This window comes from Nuphar pumila, chromosome 8 (assembly GCF_984573655.1).
Source record: "Nuphar pumila chromosome 8, dmNupPumi1.hap1.1, whole genome shotgun sequence".
Taxonomy (NCBI): Eukaryota; Viridiplantae; Streptophyta; class Magnoliopsida; order Nymphaeales; family Nymphaeaceae; genus Nuphar; species Nuphar pumila.
Window position 1 is genome coordinate 28872690 of NC_143256.1, and position 21396 is coordinate 28894085.

At 36.1% G+C, this 21396-nt stretch overlaps 1 non-coding gene across 1 annotated transcript; it reads right to left on the reverse strand.

The window, feature by feature from the left end:
• Positions 1-20718: 20718 nt before the first annotated feature.
• LOC149829859 (small nucleolar RNA R71) lies at positions 20719-20821 on the reverse strand. The gene has a single exon (XR_016433940.1). It is a non-coding gene; the product is annotated as a small nucleolar RNA R71 (small nucleolar RNA).
• Positions 20822-21396: the final 575 nt, after the last annotated feature.

A 21396-nucleotide genomic window follows, 5' to 3' on the forward strand; every position in this document is an offset into this window, starting at 1 on the left:
AAAAACTCGAATATCTCTGCAAATTCTGGATTCAAACCTGTTGTTTGAGAAAATTTCAAAAACTTTCTCAGAAAACTCCTCTTTTTATAAAATATTCCTCCAAAAATACAAAAATTTACTTTTAGATCTTGCCTAGATTTTAGGATTTTATTCCCAAAATAACAAAATTTTTTAAAAAAATACAACGAAAAAGAACAAAAATTTTAAAATTTAAAGAAAATTTCAAAAAGGTAAAGTTTAAAAACCCTTTTTAAAAGAAAACCTTTTTAACGCATTATTTTTGAAAAAACAGGGAATCCGGCCCTCTCTCTGTCTCACCCTCCCTCTGGAAGCTTCTCCATCGCGCCTTCCCCCAATCGATCGATCGATCCATCCACCCTTCATCTCCAACGGAATCCCCATCCTTCCTCAACCCTTCGATCATCCTCATTCGCCTCAGCCCGTCGATGCCCAACCGTCACTCTTCGTCCAGATCCTTCCTGCCCTTCTATAAAAGAGGGCGTAAGGGGGAAGACAAGGCATCAGATTTTCTTTGTGCCATTCGACGATCCATCATTCTCGCATCAGTGGTCCACTTCCCCATTGCATCCGATCCCTCCTCAACTCTGTTTCCTAATCCTCCTTCTCTTCCTCTTCAGCAGAAGAGGATTTCCACGGTAGGAAGAGAAGGCTCCTCCCTCTCTTCTTCTTCAGAATGTTTGCAGAACTGCTGGAGTTCAAATCCATTTAACCGACTTCAGTCATCCGAACCCAACAGATCGGCTTCCTCTGCAAGAACTGAAGGGCAATCCCTCAAGGCGTCTCCTATGTGGCTGTTTGAAGGAAGTCAAATTTCTCCACAAAAAAAACAGACAAACACCCCTCTCCCTTCTTAGCTTTCTGTGAGTTTTCTTTTTTTTTCTTTTGATCTTTGGTTTTTGTTTGATTTCTCTTCTTTTCTTTTCCTTTGGCGATCTTCATTACAGATATTTTCGTTCAATGGTAGTGTAAATATATGTTCCTACTTCTTGATCTTTGTTACAAACATGCGTTAATGCTCTGCCATAGCATAAACGCAAGTTTATAAACTTCTAATTTCATCTGTTTATGCTCTACTATAGCATAAACGAATGTTTTCATTCCTCTGTTTCTATGTCTAAACGTCCTTCCTAATTCAATTTCTGGATCCCTTCTGATTTTCTATGAAAATTTTCATCCGGAAAATTCCTTTACTTCAATTTTTGCATAGCTCATTGCTTTTATTTTTCGTTGAATGCATAATTGGCAATGCCGATCTGCATATAGCAGAATCGGCCTGCCAGTTGCAAAAATCACAGGACAAGTATGTTCCTATAATTTTTTTTTATTATCTTGATATGTCACTCAGTGCAAGGCATCTATAATAAAACTGGAGCTGGTTTTGAGATAATGTTGAGTTTGAGACTAAAGCAAATCAATGACATCAGAAGTCTACCTAATTATTAGGTGGATTTGGATGATTTTTAGTGATATTGACGATCTTTCCAAACCGCTTTGTTACTAAGGGTAAGGTGAGATCGCTTGAAGGGTTGGTGGCAAGCAGCAATTCCCAAAGCTACTTTTCGGTAGTGAGATATTCTGGATGCTTAAAAAAAGGAAGCACCCCTTTCCCTTGTGGTTTTTTTTGTATTCTCCTGTTATGCTTCTATCCACACTATTACAGCATCAATTTCTCTTCTTAATGAAAGAAGAAATGAGTTCCCCACGTTGTCAAAATCATTATACTTATGGGTAGATCTTAAAATTTTAAGAAAGAATGAACATTAGTGACTATGCAGAACAAATTACTTGATATCATATGTGAGCTCTTGCTTTGGGCTTAGATTTCAGGTTCTCTATATACACCTGCCATGTTTGCCTGGCTGCGAAAGGGTTTTTCTTGATACAACCAACGAGCATTATATGGTATCTGGGTATTGTACAGGGGGAAGTAAACTTTTGGGATTTCCTAGTGTACAATATGAATGGTGGAATTTCATTGATGTCTGGTGCTTGAATTTTTCTGGATGAATTATTAGAAGCTCCAAGAGTTCCATTAGTATGGGCTGATATATTTCTGTTACACACATGCGTATGGTGTAATCAAAACCTAATTTAGAGCTCTCTATACATAGCTCACATTTCTGCATTTGATCATCACCATTTCTGCTATTTCACCCAACACATCATTTCTCTGTCATTTTCTGCAAATGACACTGTTCGCCATAGTAGCACTCTCTGCAATTGTATTCACAACCATCCATTTTTACCAACATCACCACCCATAATATGCATTGTCTACTGTGGCCATCCGGTAGTACTCACGCGCCATGCTGATAGTGGCACATCGCCATTGACACTGCATCCCTCCACCTGTTAGTCCCTGTCACCATTTGCATTTAGCATGGTTCTCATGCTGCTCCAGCATATGTTACAACAACTGCATCCTTTGCACACAATGCTGTGCTGCACCTAGGCATACAACATTTTGTGTTTTCCCCACAGTTTCATACGTACATCCTGTTATATGTTTTTTTTTCCTTTTTTTTCCTTTTTGCATTTGTAGCACCCATCATACCATTCATTACATCTGCATATTCCTTTAACCTTTACCTGCTACATCCATCATCCTGGTAGTTTATGGATTAGAGCATTCAAAGTCTAAATGTCCATCCATTTACAAAAAAATCGATTTGTAATCATGCCCCATAATGCTACATGGCTGCAGTTTCAGCCTTATTTTATAACAGACCTGGGTATTGGAAAGTGTTGAACAATTTCATGATTCAACCTAAATGAGGGCAACCTGATCCAGCCTACCACATATCTGAGCGGAAAATCAATATTTTGGAAACTTTTTGAATCTTGAGCAACCTAGATATCAACTTCAAAAGCTTCTATTTATTAGTATAAACACATCTTTCTGTAAAAAACAAAACAAAACTGTCCCAGCTGATCAAATGCCCTCACACGCTGGTTTGAAATTCCATACTGTCATACTTCCTCTCTCTCTACCACCCCTTCACGGTTACACTTGTTCACCTACTTGCACTTCACTTCACGGCTGCTGTGTATTCCACACTTCCAGCACCAATAACCACAGTGGCACCTTACTGCAGGCCCAACATACATTCTACATTTTCCTCACCACCTAACATATGTTAGGGATTCCATCATACACTCATTAACACCACATCTCTTGCATATCATCTGTATGCTATCTTTGTATTTCTTATTCATTTATGATTTTTTTTGATTCGTTGTTGTCAAAGAATCCACTCGTCGGTTGATTAAAGGGTTTGATTCACATTGTAAAACTATCTCTTGATATAAAATATGTTGTTTAAAATGCTGAGATTCCATTTATGAGTTTTTTTTACCTAGATCAACCTGAAAATTACAAATGAGTCATTAGCTCCACTGTTTAAAATCTTTATGCTTCTAGTACACCTGCAATAATGCTCTGCAACACCTTCAGATCCTTACTTGCTGCATCATCCATTTGCACACCTGTATATCCATCATGCAATCCCATTCATTGTATATGCCCTTCTGTAATATTCATGCATCTGTATATACATGTACCCTTCATACATACATCCTGCCTACATAGATGGATATAGGCTTTTGATATGACATTTTTCCAATATTTCCTATTATCTCTACTTTGTGATAAACTTTGGTTTTTGCAGGAAATGTGCAAAGATACTACTTTCCATCCTAAATTAAAGATTTCTAGTAATTTTAATTTCAATTTCAAAGGTGTAATAGCTAGATATCAATGAGAATTTTCCCTTCTAGCACTAAATTAGAATGTATGAGCATATATATTATAGAAATGCTTGTTTTCATATCATTTCTCCTCTTTTATTGCAAAATTTCACAAATGGGAACACAAATGGCACATGCACCATTTTTATAAAAGGTGATTAAATCCTAAGTTGATGACTTGCATCAATGGCCATAGTCAGAGTGTGAACAAAACTTAGGATTTTCATCTTTTATGGACTAACATTGAACCCACACTGGATCCTTCTCAAAAATCATCATATTTTCAAATATTTTCTTCTTTTATCAGAGCTTAACTTAAAATTAACTTAAAATATATATCAATGGCCATAGTCAGGATATATTGAGAATTAATTTCATTTTAAACTCTATAAAAGCACCAAAATATATTTTATTCTCCACCTGAATTCAAATATGATTATTATTGTCTGAATAATTGAGTCAATTTTGAGCAAAACTCCATTTATTCATCGGATTTTACTGAAATCAAATCATTTTCTATATCTGACTCAATTTTGGATCCGGATCTAGTATCAAAATCCAATTCTGAGCCTTATTATCTAATTTCTAAATCGACTTTACAAAAATACCAAAAATAGTTTTGAAATGGCTCAGACAGTCCATCCGGTATCCATTTGGATCCACTGTCCTATATTTCTCGATTCGAGGTTTGAAACTCGAATATTGCCTCAAAACCCGGATCTAAACCCGTTTTCTGAAAAAAATTCTAAAGAATGACTCTGAATTCTCAGAAAACCCCCTTTTTGTAAAAATCCCTTAGTTCTATACTTTTTATTTTAAAAACATAAAAAATAGAGAAATTATAAAGAAAAAGAACAAAAAATCAAAATAGAAAAGAAAAATACAAAAAAATTACTGAAAAGCCCCTTTTTTGAAAAAAATAATAATAACTAAACCCCCTTTTGAAGAAAACCTTGTAAAGGAGCCCCTTTTGAAAATTTTTGAAAACCTTAAGGGACCCCTTCGAAGAGCCTGTAACAACCTTCTGTTATGCAAGGTCGATCATCGCCTTCTTCCATCTCTCTCTCTCTCTCTCTCTCTCTTTTCTCGATCTTTCCTCCCTTTTCTATATAAACAACCGCATGCCTCCTCTTCTGTCATTCGTTGTTCACCTCTCCACCCGTCTCGACGATCTGTTTCCACCCCGCACCCTTCTCCTTCTTGATGATCCCCTTTCTCCCAGCATCCTTCTCCTTCACTTTCTGAAGGAATTTATACCATAGAGCTCCAGCCTTCTCTTGGCTTCCCAGAATTAGCAGAAGGAAGAGGACCATTTCTGCAGTAGGATCAAGGTAAGCAACCTATCCTCTTCTTTTGTGTTATTCCTTTCCTTGCCGCATTTTCTTTAATCCTTCATGGTTTTTTTTTTCCTTTTTCCTTTGTTTCTGTTTTGTTTTACCAAAAGCAACCTGGTATCATCGATCTGCTTGTTGCAGCCTCGATGATACACATTGCAACATCAATGTCGCCTCTGTGCTCACAACATTTGAGGCTACAAGAGGCGGTATATGTATAGCTCTTATCTTCTCGTTTGATTTCTTATTTAATTTTTGATGTATTATGCAAACATGTCTGTTAATTGTGCTCTCTCTTCTCTGCAAATTTTCTTTTCTCAGCCCAACATTGTCTTTCCTCTTTTATTTACAATTTATTATTGAGTTTTAGTGGTTTTTATATATGCATATTATGATTTCGATTTATGTTCTGTCTTATTCCTTATTTTAGTTTCTATATCATATCTGATTTTCAGTTTTCCTTTCCCTTTTGTTTTTCCTTCTGTTACTTTTGATTTCCCCTTTTTCTTAATTTTCCTATTTGATTTCAATTTTGACTTACACCATCATATACACCTCCTCATATAGGTTTTCATTTAGCTTAAAGATTAACATGTATATATCTTCAATAGCAATATATGTTTTCTCATTAGTTTAGTACATTATGTATGTATAATCACATCCATTTTTCCATCAACTTAGAATGGCATCCATGCATCCCAGACATACATATTCCATTTATCCTTTAGACACACACATGTGTGTTAGTTTCCAATATGATATTCCCTATCTGTATTGTTTGTGCTAACTTGGAATTTTGCAGGAATTAGGTAGAAATTGCTTTTTCCTTCTTAATTTAGTAATTTGATCTCAATTTAATTCAAAAATTGTAACAGCTAGGTATTAATGAGAATATTTACCTTTCCTTCACTAGATTAGAATGCATGAGCATGTATATTTTCTAGAAATTTTTGTTTCATATCATTTTCTCTTTTATTTCAAAATTTCACGAATGGGAACACGAATAGCACGTGCACCATTCTAATGAGAGGTAATTAATCCTAAACAAATGACTCACATTGATGGCCATAGTCAAAATGTGGGCAATGCTTAGGATTCTTATCTTTTATGGAATAACATTGGATCCACACTCGATCTCTTTAAAAAATCATCATATTTTTTGATTTTTTCCTCCTTTATTAGAGTTTAACTTGAAATTAACTTAAAACATATATCAATGGCCATAGTCAGGATATATTGAGAGTTAATTTCATTTCAAACTCTATAAAGGCACAAAAATGTGTTTTATTCTTCATTTGAATTTAAATATATATTGTCTTATAATACATTTTATGACCATAGTCAGAGATGTATTATATTTTCAATCTTATTTTAATTCACTTAAAGAATGAAATATGCTTTTCTAATATCCAAATTTCAAAATTCTTTAATTCATTCATCATTTAGGTTAGAATTACATCATTTTTCAAAGTATTTCAAATTTTTTCTTCAAAATCCAAGTGATTTTGAGATAATTCTTCAAATATCTTCTTCATTTCTCAAATCAATCTTCAATTCTTATTTATAAATTCAAATTCATCTTTCTATTCTCAATTCTATCTCATTTCAAAATTCAAATATTCTAATTTCAAAGTTCAATTTAACTTTGAAATTTCCAGCTCATCACTAAATTCAAAATTCAATTTCCAAACTAGATCATATTTCAGAATTCAATTCAACTTTAAAATTCCAAATTCATTTCCAAGTTCAGAATCCAATCAATTCAAATCAAATTTCAAAGTTTAATTCAACCTTGAAGTTCATCTCCTGATTTCAGGTTTTCTATTCTTCACTTCAAATTCCCAAATCCCCAAGTTCTTTTGAAATCTTCTAAGTTTTAATCTTCAAATCATTTTGAGATTAAGATTAGCGCTAAATTTAAGACCATTTCTCAAATTCAATTAGGATTTCTCAAATCCAACTCCATATTTTTTGAATTCCACTTGGATTTCTCAAAATCCACTTCCACAATAAAATTCAATCTCGATTTCTGTGAACACCCCAAATTTTTCAAAGATTTGCAAAATGACCCTTTTGCCCCTGACTCCATCTTCTGAGAAAATCAAAGCGATTTCAAAGATAAATTTCAGTCATTCTTCAGATTTTCTGAATTAAATTCCATATTGATGTATTCAAATTCAATTCCGGATCCGAATCCAGTGTTTTAAACCTGTATTCTCTCAAAACCCAGATCCTAATGCATTTTCTGAAGAAATTTTCTCAAAATAGCTTTTAATTCTCAGAAAAATTCCCTTTTGTAAATATTTTACAAAAACACCAAAAAAATTAGTTTTAACCTTTTGATTTCTCGTAAAACTTTAGGGTTTTATTCGAAAACTGCAAAAAAATGGGAAAAATAGTAAACACAAAAACCAAAAAAAAAAAATTGGAAAAACTACGAAGAAAACAAAATGGTTTAAGTTGATTTTTCTAAAAACCTCATTTTAAACCGCTTTTCAAAAATCTTTCTAAAAAAAAGGCCACCTTTTTGAAATAGGAAAAAATGCTAACGGATTCTCTCCCGCGCCTATCTCCTTCTCTCTCTATCGCACATCTGCAACAAAACCTGGATTCTCCTCCACCCATCTTCAACTGATCTTCCTCTCGAACCCTCTATTTTCCCCTTTAAGAAGAGGCCCCCGAGCTTCTGAAAGGGCATCCATTGTCTACCTATCTCATCCACCCTCACGCAACACTCTCGTGCCTCTCGCTTCCATTATTTTTCTTCTCTGAAATCCATTATCGACACTATCCATTTTTTCTCTGAGGTCCATCATCTTCAAGGGTTCATCGATTTTCCTTTGGATCGATCATCTGAAAGCGATATCCAAGAGACCACTACCGTAAAGGAAGAAGAGCTCAATTTCCCTACCCTTTTCTCTTCCCTGGTGTCTTCCCTGGAGCAATTGGAGGAATCCCGATTTCACCCTGCAACACAAGCAATCAGCTCACTTTCAGTCTGAAGCTCCAACAAATCTTCGAATTGCGGGTATCGACTTACAATTCACTATCATCGAGGATCGGTCTCCTCCTCTGGGCATCTCTCCTCTCACAATCCGCCCTCCTCAGCATCTCTGAAGGATCAATCCCGCGGTATAGGATCACGATAAGTGTCTTTACCCTTCTTTGTTTCTCGATATTTTCCTGGTTTTTCTCCATTTTTTTTAATCTTTTATCCATTAGGGCATCAGTGTAGAGTCGATCTGCTTGTAGAAAAATCGACTCACACATATGCCAGATCGACAGAAACATGTAAATTTCGACATCTTCTTTCCCCTTTTATTTTGTTTTATATTTCAGTGGTCCCCTTAGTTATCGCATTATAGAGTATAATTTTAATTTACATTTTGTTATGATTCTCTTTTCTCATTTCTGTTTCTTCCGTTAGGTCTGGTTTCCTGTTTCCCTTTTGACATTCGATCACCTGTTGATTCATAATTCTTGCTAGAATTTCTTGTTATGTTAATTGGTTGCATAGGGTTGTCACATCCTCTGTTTCATCTCATCGCATTACCAGTTTGTCATAACATCATATCTTAACGACAACCTCTGCATTGATCATCTTTATTCCTGTAACATACCATTAGTCTATCGATCAATTGTTAGCTAATCCATTGTTATATATATATATATATATTTTTTTTAAGTTCATCTCATTTCTTACACTGACCATACGATTTAAGATCGTGAAATTCCAGAGGTCCTCAATAGCAATATGATCTCTGTCCTTGAGATCAAATCAACATTACATGTCTCAGACATTCAGGAATTCAGCAAGTCCTGAGCTTGAGACTTAGACCATTCATCTGTCGATGTTTTTCTGGAACATATAAAAATGAAAAGGTTTCTCAAGAAGGTTGAAATGGAACTGACCCCTTCTTAACCTCATCAACATTACTTTAGCACCAGGGTTAAAATGTTCATATTTAAAATTCTAGCAAGGTTATGGTGCTCGGATGATCTCTCTTGGATAGAGCCTATCAGCAGAAATGATCTAAGTCCTACTAAACTCACTGTGAAGTCATGACCAGGGTGAACGCTGATTCAAAGGTGGTATTAGAACCTTTGGGAGGACATTGGCAGGTAAGTATGGGTCCTTGCTGTCACCGAAAATTGAAGTGTTGGCACCGCCTATTTGGCCATTTAGATTTCTATGACTTAGAGGATTTAGCTGATAGACTCTGATTTTAGCAACGGTATAAGTATGAGATCAGTATCATCGGCTGAGCATCAGATTTCGGGTAAATTTTACAAATCTTTTCTGGATTTTTTTTTTTTGGGCTTATTATGCTTGATTTTAGTTGTTTTTATATTAAAAGCTTGCTAGATCTGTTTTGGTATCAAACATGTTATCCTTTGAGGCAGCATTAATATTTCTTGAAGGAATCTTTGTTGATGACAGAAGGGTTTTTGTCTCTTGTATTTATCAAGTTTTAAAAGGTGAGTTGCAGAGAGTTCATTTTGCTGAACATATTCTAATGAGTGTCTTGAAGGATAAGGACTGAAACAAATTCACTGTTACTACAGCAAGTTGATCGAATTCGAAGTTTTATATTTCTCTGTTGAATGTGTTAAACCTATGTTTCGAGTTCTGAGTATATGAAAGCCAAGGTTTGATCAAATCATGTCAGCGATGCTGGTCATCGGGACATCCCCCATTCATTTGTAACAACATCACCCCTCTCAACCGGTGTTGTAAAATACCTCTGTCTGTGGCTGGCATGACCAACATCTTTGCATTAGTTAACAGGTTGTCATAAAATTGACATATGATTTTCCACCTATAGGGGTAGATTCAATCTATTGCAGAATTCTGTTGGGTTGTGCAAACTCTGTATGGTTTGTATATTATATGATATTTACGTATTGTATTCATATCCTCATATACTGTCATTATAGTGATCATTGGGCATTCCATTGTCATGTCCCAGCACCCCTTAATTCTTACCAGCACAGCTCATCTACTTCACCATCTGCTATGACACTCATGTATATCTTACACTCACTTTTCACTCACACTTGCCTTCTCATTTCCAGCCTCACCATTGGCACCTTCACTTGCAGCTAGTCACGACTATTACCACACTAATAACACTTATATTTGCTGCAGTCACCCACTTCACCTTCTTTCACTAGCACAACACTTCATACTCTGCATATTCAGGCACTCTGGCATATCATTACTCTGTCACAGCCATTTTTTTTTTACAAAAACCTTATATCTCCTGTACCCACTTTCATCACCTCCACTTCATTATCACCTTCACAGTATCCTCTTTGTAGTTTCCCCTGGGTTACATAAACACAACCTCCATCCATTGTTTCTAAGCTCCACTTCCTGCTCCTACTGATGAATGAGCTACAATAGTGGGAGTATATGAGTTAAAGCCAATAAAAATAAACTAGTTTTCCTCACTTTGTCAGTTTAGCAGCTGGTAAGGAAAACACTGTCAGCTCTTTGAAAAGGCTAGATGCAGGATATGAAGATCCCCACTGAAAGAAACCAAGACAAATGGTGTGGCACCTCTTTCCTGAGGTTGAATAGATGTAAGCCCAACATGTCAACTAATCCTGGTATCACACCTATTGTGCATCTACCAGCTGCTGAAATTCTTACTGTACGCAGCTGATCTCTACCTCCATTCATACTTCTATCTCCACTACCATTCACCTCGGATCACTAAGTCACCACAACACCTACCTTGCTGCCACTGTTTTGCAGAAAATCTGCCACCAACACCCTCTTGTCTACAGCCACCCTGTGGCTATGTCCTTCCAGTCACTTTTAGCTCCTCCATCAGACTTAGGTATCATATTTAGATAAATGTGTATGAGTTCAAATCTTTGCAAAGGGGTTTTAAAATCTGAACATCATCATTAATATGTGTATCTCCATCATAGAGTAAGCATGATCATGTGTCTTTCCTCATTTAGGCCTAAAGCCTTGTCTTTTAGTATATATATTCCTCTTTATATATATATATATATATATATATATATATATATGTGTGTGTGTGTGTGTGTGTGTGTGTGTAGACTGTCACTTTTACTACTTGCTTTCTTGATTCCATATGACATAGTCATCTTTCCTTGTGATTGTACTAACCCACTTTTGCAGGAAATATATGGAAAATATCATCATTGGGAGTTGTAAATTCAATTTTGTGTATTGTAATAGTTAGACCTTAATGAGAATTTACGTTCTCTGCTTTAGGTAGAATGAATGAGCATTGTAAATATCATGAATGGCTCATTTTCATGCTTTTTGCCTTTATTTCTCAAATTTTCACAATGGTGAAACACGAATGGCACGTGCACCATCTCGTAAGAGGTAAATTAATCCTAAGTTGATGATTTACATCAACGGCCATAGTCGGGATGTAAACAAGACTTAGTATTTTTTATCTTTTATGAAATAATACTTGATCCACACTGGATCCCCCTTTTTCAAAAATCATCATATTTTCTTTAAATATTTTCATCTTTTATCAGAATTTAATTTAAAATTAATTCAATATATATACCAATGGCCATAGTCAGGGTATATTGAGAATTAATTTCATTTTAAATTCTATAAAAGCACAAAAAAAATGTATTTCATTCTTCACTTGAATTTAAATGTGGTTATTATATAATATATTCAATGACCATAGTCAGAGATATATTATATCTTCAACCTCATTCTTAATTCACTTAAAGAATGAAATAGCTTTTCAAAAACCAATTTCAAATTCTTTAAATTCATTCATCATTTAGGGTAGAATTGCATCATATTTTCAAAATTCTCTTTCAAAAACCCAAGTGATTGTAAGTATCTCTTCTTCAAATTCCTATTTCAATTCTATCTCATTTCCAAAACTTTGAAATCAAATTCAAAGTTTAAAATTCAACTTGAATCATTTTATAAATTCCAAATTCAATTTCAAAGTCCAAATTGACTTTGAAATTCATTCTCAAAAATCAATTTTATTCCAAAAATCCCAAGTTAGGTCTTAATCTCAACTTGGATCCAGATTTCCAAGTATCAATCTCCACTTTCGGATCTCAGGCTTCAGATCCAAAATCCATTCTAAGATCCAGATTCCAATTCCACTCTGGATCTCAGATGCAGATCCAAAATTCATTCTAGGATCCAGATTCCAATTCCACCTTGGATCTCAGATTCAGATCCAAAATCTATTCTAGGATCCAGAACCCAATTCTACTTTGGATCTCAGACTTCAGATCCAAATCCATCTTAGGATCCAGAACCAATTCTACTTTGGATCTCAGACTTCAGATCCAAATCCATCTTAGGATCCGGAACCCAATTCTACTTTGGATCTCAGACTTTAGATCCAATTCCATTTTAGGATCCAAAATCCAACTTCATCTTGGATCTCAAATTGCAGATCCGAATTCCATTTAGGATCCAGAATCCAACTTTACTTTGGATCTCCGACTTCAGATCCCAATTTCATCTTGGATTCCAAATCTTGAATCCAATTCCATTCAAAATTTCAGATCCGAATTCCATTCCTTCGGATCCAATTCCATCATAGATCTCATATTTCAAGATCCAAATTTCCCTTAGGATCCCAAATTCAGAATTTAGTTCATCTTGAATTTCAACTCTATTTAGAGTCCAAACCTTTGATTCAAAATTCCATTCTGAACTCCAAATTTCAAAAAATCAAAATTTTATCTCCAAATCTGAATTCCATTCCAAGTTTACCTTGAATCCAAAAAAATCAATTCTATTTCTCAATTCTATTATGATTTCTCAAATCTGATCTCAATTTCAAGCTTTATAAATGAAATTCAAATTACATCTCTATCTTGATTCAAAGTCCTAATTCAAAGTCCATTTATGACTTCGAATTTTTCTTTTCCTCTTTTATCTCAAACTTCAAAATCATCTCTTTCCAAATCCAGATTTATTTTCCCAAGCTCTGATTATTCTAAAAACTTAGAACTTTAAATCTTAAGTTTTAAAGTTAGAAATCATTTCTTCACTCCATTATCAAATTCATCTCAGAAACACTTGGGAACTTTTCAAATCAATTTCAAAAGGAGCATACATCCTTGCATTTGCACAAGCATGATTCTTTGTGCATCTAGACTTAGGATAAATTCTTGGATAATTTCTTAGCAAAGCAAAAGGCATAAATTCGACCCTTGGTTCGATTACCCCTGGTAAAGGCGCCAGGAATGGTCGAGCCTCGTACCGACGAGCGGATCCCGTCTCCCAGTTTTCCCGCAAATATTTCAAAATGGAGGCGAGTTATTTTCTAAATATTTTCAAAATTAAGGTCAAGTGAGACCCCGCAAAAGAATTCCTCTTCTCTCATTTTCTTTCTCTTTTCTCTTCTCTCTTTCTTTCTGCCCTTTTATTTTCTCCCTTCAAAAAGGAGGAAATAGAGGTTAGAAAGGAAAAGAGAAGGAAGAGAGAGAATATTACGAGAGAAAAAATTTTGCGATTATCACAGGTTTGGCGACCGAGATGGGACTCGTCTTTGTCTGGTCGAATTTAATGCCTTTTCCTTTGCTTTGATATTTTCTAAGTTTTTATTCTACATATGTCAGCTTCATTTCCATGCAAACCTTAGGAGCCTAGACTCTGTCCTAAGCTGACATCATTTGCATATAGGATTTAAGTATGATTTGGTAGGACCATATTGAGGAGATTATTCCATGCTCACATTAGACTTAGGTCTGAAATACAACTCTCCTCAATTTTAGGGATTGAATGCAAAAACAATGTATGCAAGTGTATGCTTCTCTTTATTTTAATCTATCTCTTTAGGACTTGCATTAGAGCCATCTGATTTCTTGCATGTTGAGCATATTTTGAAAACCTCCTTACCTATATTGTCCCAGTCTTCACGTTGCTGGGTTGTCTCACTGAACCATAGTTTGTGAGAGAGCCTCACAACTGGACCACTTATTTGGGTTCGCGCCCCCCTACCACGTACCTAAGGGCCATAGTCCGAGGTATATCGGTAGGTGCTCAAGGATGTTGGGAAGCCATTACCTTAGAACCGAAGAAATATTTCTATGCCACGTACTTCGAGCCTCGGCTCGAGTATATCGGCATATCTTGATTGGAATCAGATGATCTGAACCCTAGAGATAGGATTAAGGTCCTACAAGCCATTTCAACTATTGCATTTAGAGTCAGCCTTTAGGGAGTGCTGTGTGCACATCCTTGTTTGTGCAGCTTTAATTGTATGATAATTCTCTTATTCTTTCATATATATGTATCAAACCCTTTTCAAAAAACCCTGGGTGTATTATTCAAAACTTACCCTTATTTTCAAAAACCCCAGGTGTATATTTCTCTCTACCTACATTTCTTTCCTCTTTTTAGATCAAATTTTCTTCAAAAACCCTGGAAAATTCCTTTAAAATTTCATCAACCTTTTCAACATTTCCAGGTTTGATTCTTTAAAGAGTCTATCCGTAAGTTCTGCATTCTATCTAATTTTTATCCTTATTCCTCTTTTCCCCAGTATCATTCCAATGGCGTCTGATTCTCTCAATGTGGTCTTTCCTCGAGATCATGTCTTCTATCAGATTAAGGATGGATCCCCGGATCAGCGGGTCATCCAGTCTCGTCCTTTCTTCCCTCGGTGGTATTATTCTTGGTTTTCCACCTTCTCACGTATGTTCCCAGATCACTTGGATGACTATGGGTTGGAAATGGCATCGGCGGCAGGCAAGTGAACCATCAACGAAGCTCTGATTCAGGCTATGGCAGAACAGTGGAATCCATGTACCTGCACATTCTAGTTTCCTTGGGGAGAGATGACTCTACTGATGGATGAGTTCAATGATATTATGGGATTGCCCAAACTAGCTGGTCAGCCAGATGATCCTGTCGAGCAGCAGTTTTTGATTAACATCAAAGGAGTGGATGTTCGGGAAGCCTTGGCCAGAGCAACAGGGAGCAGATTCTGGCCCCTTATTGAGATTAGTGGGAACCAATTCATCGACCTGTTCGGACTCTACCGCAAATATGGGGCCTACGAGGAGGTTGACACCTTGTCTCGAGCAGCGAAAGACAGAATTCAGCATGCCATGATTCTGTGCATAGTAGGATTAGCTTTCTTCCAAGATGGTCAGAATTTCATAGATATCAGAGTTGCTCAGCTCTTTTGAAGATGGAGAAGCAAGCAGACCCGTTGATGATGCATGAATTGCACATCATGTAAACAAGTTTTTCATGCATTTTGTGTCAAGTTTAAGGTTTTAAACCCATGTTTAGATGTGTTTTGATAGTAAGGGGCTATGGTTCGAATTTCAGAAAAATCAGAGTTAAAATGAGAGAGTTATGGCTATTTCAGTGTTTGGGCACGGATTTCGAGGTGGATCGGATCCATATCCGACCCAATTAGGTCAATTGGACCTTGGATCAACTCTTTAAAAGTCCAAAACCCAACCCATACGCCTATCCAGATCCATTTCAAAAAGTTTTTCTGAAAACCCCCCAAAAAGAGGCGCCTAGAAAATATTTTTTTTATAACATTGTTTTTGCAAATTCCAAAAAGTATAAATATACTTTTTAGAGAAGCCCTAGGCGTCTTTGGCTGTGTTTGGACGCCCCCTACAGTGACTCTACAGCAGCAGCTCCTTCCTCTCCATCTTTCCCAAGTGTTGGCCATTGGAGATCGACCTATGCTTGATTTTCAAGCATATTTTCAAGCTTTCTTTGGTTTCTTTTCCTTTCTTTCTTATTCCTTGCTGTCTTTTCACCATTTTTCTGTACTTTTGCAGGTGTAGCAGAGGTGGAGACCATTAACCTTGGGCGGGAGTGCGCAACACACCACCAAGGTGAGCCGGCCCTACCTCCATCCGGCTTTCTACACCCTCCGATCGCGAATCGGCTCACATTCCATCATCGGTGGATCTCCAACGTGTAGCAGCTGCAATAGGTGCCGTTTTTGGTGAAGTACAGCATCCTTGAACTGTAGAAGACGTCTACCTCCAGCCACGGTCCGCTCTTCTTCACCCCCCCGATCGTCGGATCTTCCAAAAGGTAGGTCTTCTTCTTCCTTCTCTTCTAGATAAAACCGATTTTTGTGTGTGGTTTTTGGTTTTGTTATTTTCTGTATGTTTCTTGGTTTTCTTTTTGTTTCAACCTTAGAATAGTATTCGTGCATAGACCAGCACGTTAGACCTAGGATTGTTTCATTGTTTGCATGTTCGAGTACCGATTTTCATCACTTTTCAAGAAAAACGTGTGAATCGGCTAGAGGTTCTTCTAGCCGATTTGGGTTGTCTTATCCAATGTGTGTGTTTGTGTTAGTTCTACAGAAAAAGCCTTCAAAAAGATCAGTTTGAGTTATTTTGGGTGTTGGGGACTTGAAGAAAGGCATTTTTCATTAAAAATCGGCTAGATCCATTCCAGCCGATTTTGATTTATTTTCAATTTTTGCCTTAGTTCGGGTTTTAGCAGCCATGCTGGGTTAATAGACCCTTTATAGATCCGATTCTAGTGAGTTCTTGCAGATCTATTGAGGGTTGAGTCATTGCTTGATTTGGGTGTCTTTGATTTTTAAAGATTTTTTATTCAAATTGTGAAAATCGGCTAGAATCTCATCTAGCCGATTTCTTTTATTTTGTTTGCTAGTGGTGGGTGTGTAAGCTTCTACTTCATACTGCATGTCTGCATATTTTATTGATTTTACAGTGTTGCAAAGTGTGTTGTGGTAGAGTTAGCATTTTAGGACTACTCTAGATAATCGTTTTTATCATTTTGTGTTTTTTGTGTTTTAGGTCTATTGAGAAAATTCCAAAAATCGAGTCTTAATTCTTGATGTTTTTTTTATAAATTCCAGCATAGTGTTGTTTATGTTTGCCTTTGTGTAATTAGGAGTCTTTTTATTAGATTTTAATTTAGTTTTATCAAAAGTGTTTGATGTTTAGTTTAATCATTTTCTTTTAGGTTGTATTTTATTTTTTAGTCTTCTTCTTCCCCAAGGAGGGGCGGCAGCCATTAGAGCTCAATTCGAGCTCTAAGCTGTTTTTGGTAATTCTTAAATGCAATTAGGTAGGTTTAATTAGGTTGTCTAGGTTCAATGTATTAGGGTTTATTGTTTTAGCCGTTTTTAGGGTTGTATTTAGGTAAGTTTTGGAATTAGGTTAGCATTAACTCCTAGGAAATCGATTTTCCATTTAAGTTCTTTCGTTCCCTAGGTATAATTAAGTCTATTAGTTTAGAAAGTAGCATCCATTGAAGTTGGCGATTTTTGAGAAGGGAGGTAATTAAAGTAATTGAAAATTGGAAAGCTTTTGGAAAAAGGATATTCTTCAAAAATCGTGTGAGGCATTTAAGGAAGATTTGAATTTTGAATGTGCATTAATGAAGGAGTTACTCCTTAACTTTGGAAAGTGTTTTGCAATTAAACCAAAATTCCAATCTAGGTTACACGATTTCCATAGAGCATTAAAAGCATTTTAATTCCATCTTGAAAAGCAAAAATCGTGGATTTCTAGATTGGCCTTTTCAGATTTCCAAAAAGGCATTAAAGGCAATTAAGGAGTGTAACTCCCTCTTTAAATGGGGCGATTTTTGAGAATCCAAAGCATTTCAAAGTTTGAACATTGGTAATTATTACATTCCTTTTTCCAACCTCCTCCATTAAAATCATGAACTTTGGATTAATTGTAGCTTAATTAGGAGGTTACTACTTTAGTCTAGACCTAACCTAGTCAAACGGAGCCTAGGTCGAGTCAACCCCTAGTCTACACCCCCTTTGAGTCTAGTCAAAACCTAGCCTAGCCCAAGTCAAAGCCTAAACCGCATTTAGGTCGAGTCTAAGACCAAAGCCCAACCTTAGTCAAGCTTAGTGGAGTCAACCCTAACCTAAGTTAGGTCAATCTAGTCTACCTAACCTATCTAAGTCAAACCTAGTTGATTCAACTTAGTTCAAGCCTACCTAAACCGAGTTCATCCTAGTCTTGCTAGACCTAAATCCAAAACCCAACCTTGGTCAAACCTAGTCAAAGACCTAACTCGGGTAAAAACTTAGTCTAAACCTAGTGAGTCAAACCGAGTCCACCTAAGTCAATCGAACCTAGTTGATTAAGGTAACTCAAAACCGAATCCAATTAGTGAGTTAACCTTAGCTCGAACCTATCTCTTTCAACCTAGTCAAATCGAGCCTACCTAATCCCATCCGAGTGCATCCAAACCCAAACTGAAACTACTCAAGTCGAAACCGATCCTAGTCGAGTCAACCAAGTGAAACCTAACCTTAGCCTTCGTTCTTTAGTTAAGTAAGTCATTTCTTATTATTTCTTTTGATTTCTATATTAATTAGTTTATTTATCTAATTTAGTTTTAGTGTAGAAGTGTGTGTACGTATAGCGTATTTATTTAGTATGTATGAAATGTGTTTCATTGTGGTTTGAATGATAGTTAGATATTAGTTAACTTAGTAGTTAGATTGTATTTTATTATTGAGCATACTTGCATTTCCATTGTTAGTTAACTTCGTTCTAGTCATAAATTGCTTGTAGTGTTTTGTTCGTCGTGCATTTAGTGTTTCCCTAATATTCATCTGCATATACACTGTTATACAATGTCATTTAGATTGCATTAGGTGTAGATTACATTTGATAGGGGGTAAATAGGTTCATAAAGTGAATAGTGCACTCAAATAAAAACCAGATTTTTGCCCTGTCGCAACAGAATTATTTTCTGAGCAAAAATTCTGTGTTTTCCAAATTTTTTTCTTCTATTCACTTTATTAACGTGTTATTTAACTGCAGACCAAATTTCAGTTCATTCGGAGTTGATTTGGTCTGATTTTTAAGCGTTTTGTGAAAACCGTTTTTTCTGGATTTTAAATTACAGGACTGACGATATCCTGATTTTTCCCAGATTTGAAACGCTTATATCTGGAGTTCCAGATACTGTTTTTCAATTCTGTAAAAACTGTCAATTTGTTTAATCTGTCAGTTGCAGAACAGAACAAATTTCGGGAAAATCGGACCTCGTTTGCCCTGTCAAACAGTGGTTTTCCGATAACCTGTCAGATTGCTAGTTTACACTAGTTAGGGGCAGTTTCGTAATTTTCTTAGTTTCGGCATTTTAGGTTTGTTTTCAGTAGTTTCTGTATTTTAGAATTTGCATAATCATCATACAACATTAGTAGAAGTAATTTGGTTAATTTTAGAATTAATTTAGTATTTTATTTAATTTTTGTTTGATAAGTAGCATTTGCTTATTATTTTCGTAGAATTAGATATAGTTTTAGTTGTTGTCTGCATAATTAAAATAGAAAACTAACTTTGTACTTTTCTGCATTTTTAGGTTGAAAAGCATATTTAGTTTCCAGGGTTATTATACAAGTGAGAAGATTCTCTAAGTGGCGAAAAGACAGAAATACCCTTGGTATGGAGCAGAAGACTGAATGCTTGTTTAGTGTTCTTTTAGTGCTTAATTGTAGTTGTATTCACTTTCTAATTGTAGATTGCCATTTGATATTAATAAATTAAATTTTCTAGAATTGTAGTTATTAATTCCTGTTCCCTGAGGATCGACCCGTACTTACCACTTTGTGGAAAGTCGGTTTTTATATTTTTGGTTGACGATTTTCCAAAGTTTTATTGAAAATAAGTGTTTTAAAAAAGAGCATTCCAAAATATCAACCAAATTTTGGCGCCGTTGCCGGGGAACGGCGAATTAATTACTTTATTTCTTAGAGTTTAATTTATTATTATTTTGTTTTAGTTAGTTAATTAGTTGTTTTCTTTTTAGTAGTAGGATTAGTAAGTGAATATAGGATTAACATAGTTAGTAAATATAGGATTCACATATTGTTCTTTTTAGGATTCACTTAATTATCATTCTGCAAGGAGCGATTAGACAGGTGGGTTTTAGAAAAACATAGTTTGTGATTTCCTGTATTTATTTGTTTTAGCATTTTAGAATAGTTTACTTTGTTATTTAATTATTTAGTATAGAATTCTGACATAGCTATATAGCATATTTGTTTGTTTTTAGTTACTGTTATTTGCTTATTTACATTTTAGTATCTGTGCTAGTTAATTTTTTTAGTTAGGTCGTTTGCTTACATCTGGTCTTAGTACCAGTGTATGCAGGGTCGACGAGGTCTAGGAACCCCATTACACCCATTTGTTGACAACCCAGAGAGAATTTTACATTCTCATCGAAGTTCGGCAACAATGGCTGACATGGATCCTCCACCTCCACCCCCAGTTCTTTCACGCCCTCTGCGGGAATACTTCATTCTCACAGACTATGTTCAGGCATCCTGCATTCGGAGACCCGATGTAGGAGCGCCACATTATGAGATTAAGGCTAGCATTATTCAAATGCTTCCATCCTTTTATGGCCTTAGTCATGAGGATCCCTACCGACACTTAGATGAATTCCTTGAAATCTGTTCTACTGTTAAGATACAGAATTTCGATGATGATGCGTTGAGGTTGACTCTATTCCCTTTTTCATTGAAGGACAAAGCCAAGTATTGGCTAAAGTCCTTAGATTATGTAGAAATAGAGTCCTGGGATCAGTTGCAACAGGAGTTTCTTCGGAAATACTTTCCCATTGGTCGCACGAACTAATATCGTAGAGCCATCACTAGCTTTTCAGAGCTAGATGGTGAGCGCTTTCATGAGACCTGAGAGAGAATGAAGGATCTCCTCAGGAAATGCCCCCATCATCAGGTGCCGAAATGGCAACTGGTGCAGAGTTTCTATGATGGATTGTTTGACAAGAATCGTCAGATGATCGACTCTTCATGCGGTGGGACATTCATGCTGAAGAGCGAGGACGAAGCATGGAGGCTATTTGATACATTGGCCGAGAATTCACTCCACCATGCTTCGAGCTCTCATTCTGATAGAGCCACACCCAGCATTCAGAAGAAAGCTGGTGTTCTTGAGATTGGTCCATCTACTGCACTACAGTGCAAAGTAGACATGATTGCTCAGAAGCTGGACCAGCTTCTCTCAGGACCATCCACTACACAGCAGGTGTGTACTCTTTGTGCCAGCCCGGCACACGAGATCACTGAGTGCCCTTCAGCAGCTCAGTACCCTGAATTTGTTCAAGAACAAGTTCAGGCAGCTCAGGGTTACGTCAGACAGCCAAATAACCCATTTTCATCGACATATAATCCGGGTTGGCGTAACCATCCCAATTTTTCATGGAAGAATCCACAGTCTTCTATACAAATGCCTTCTTCCTCTCAGCCAGTTCGGCAGCCATCTTTTACTCAGCCATTTCAAAGACCGAACTATG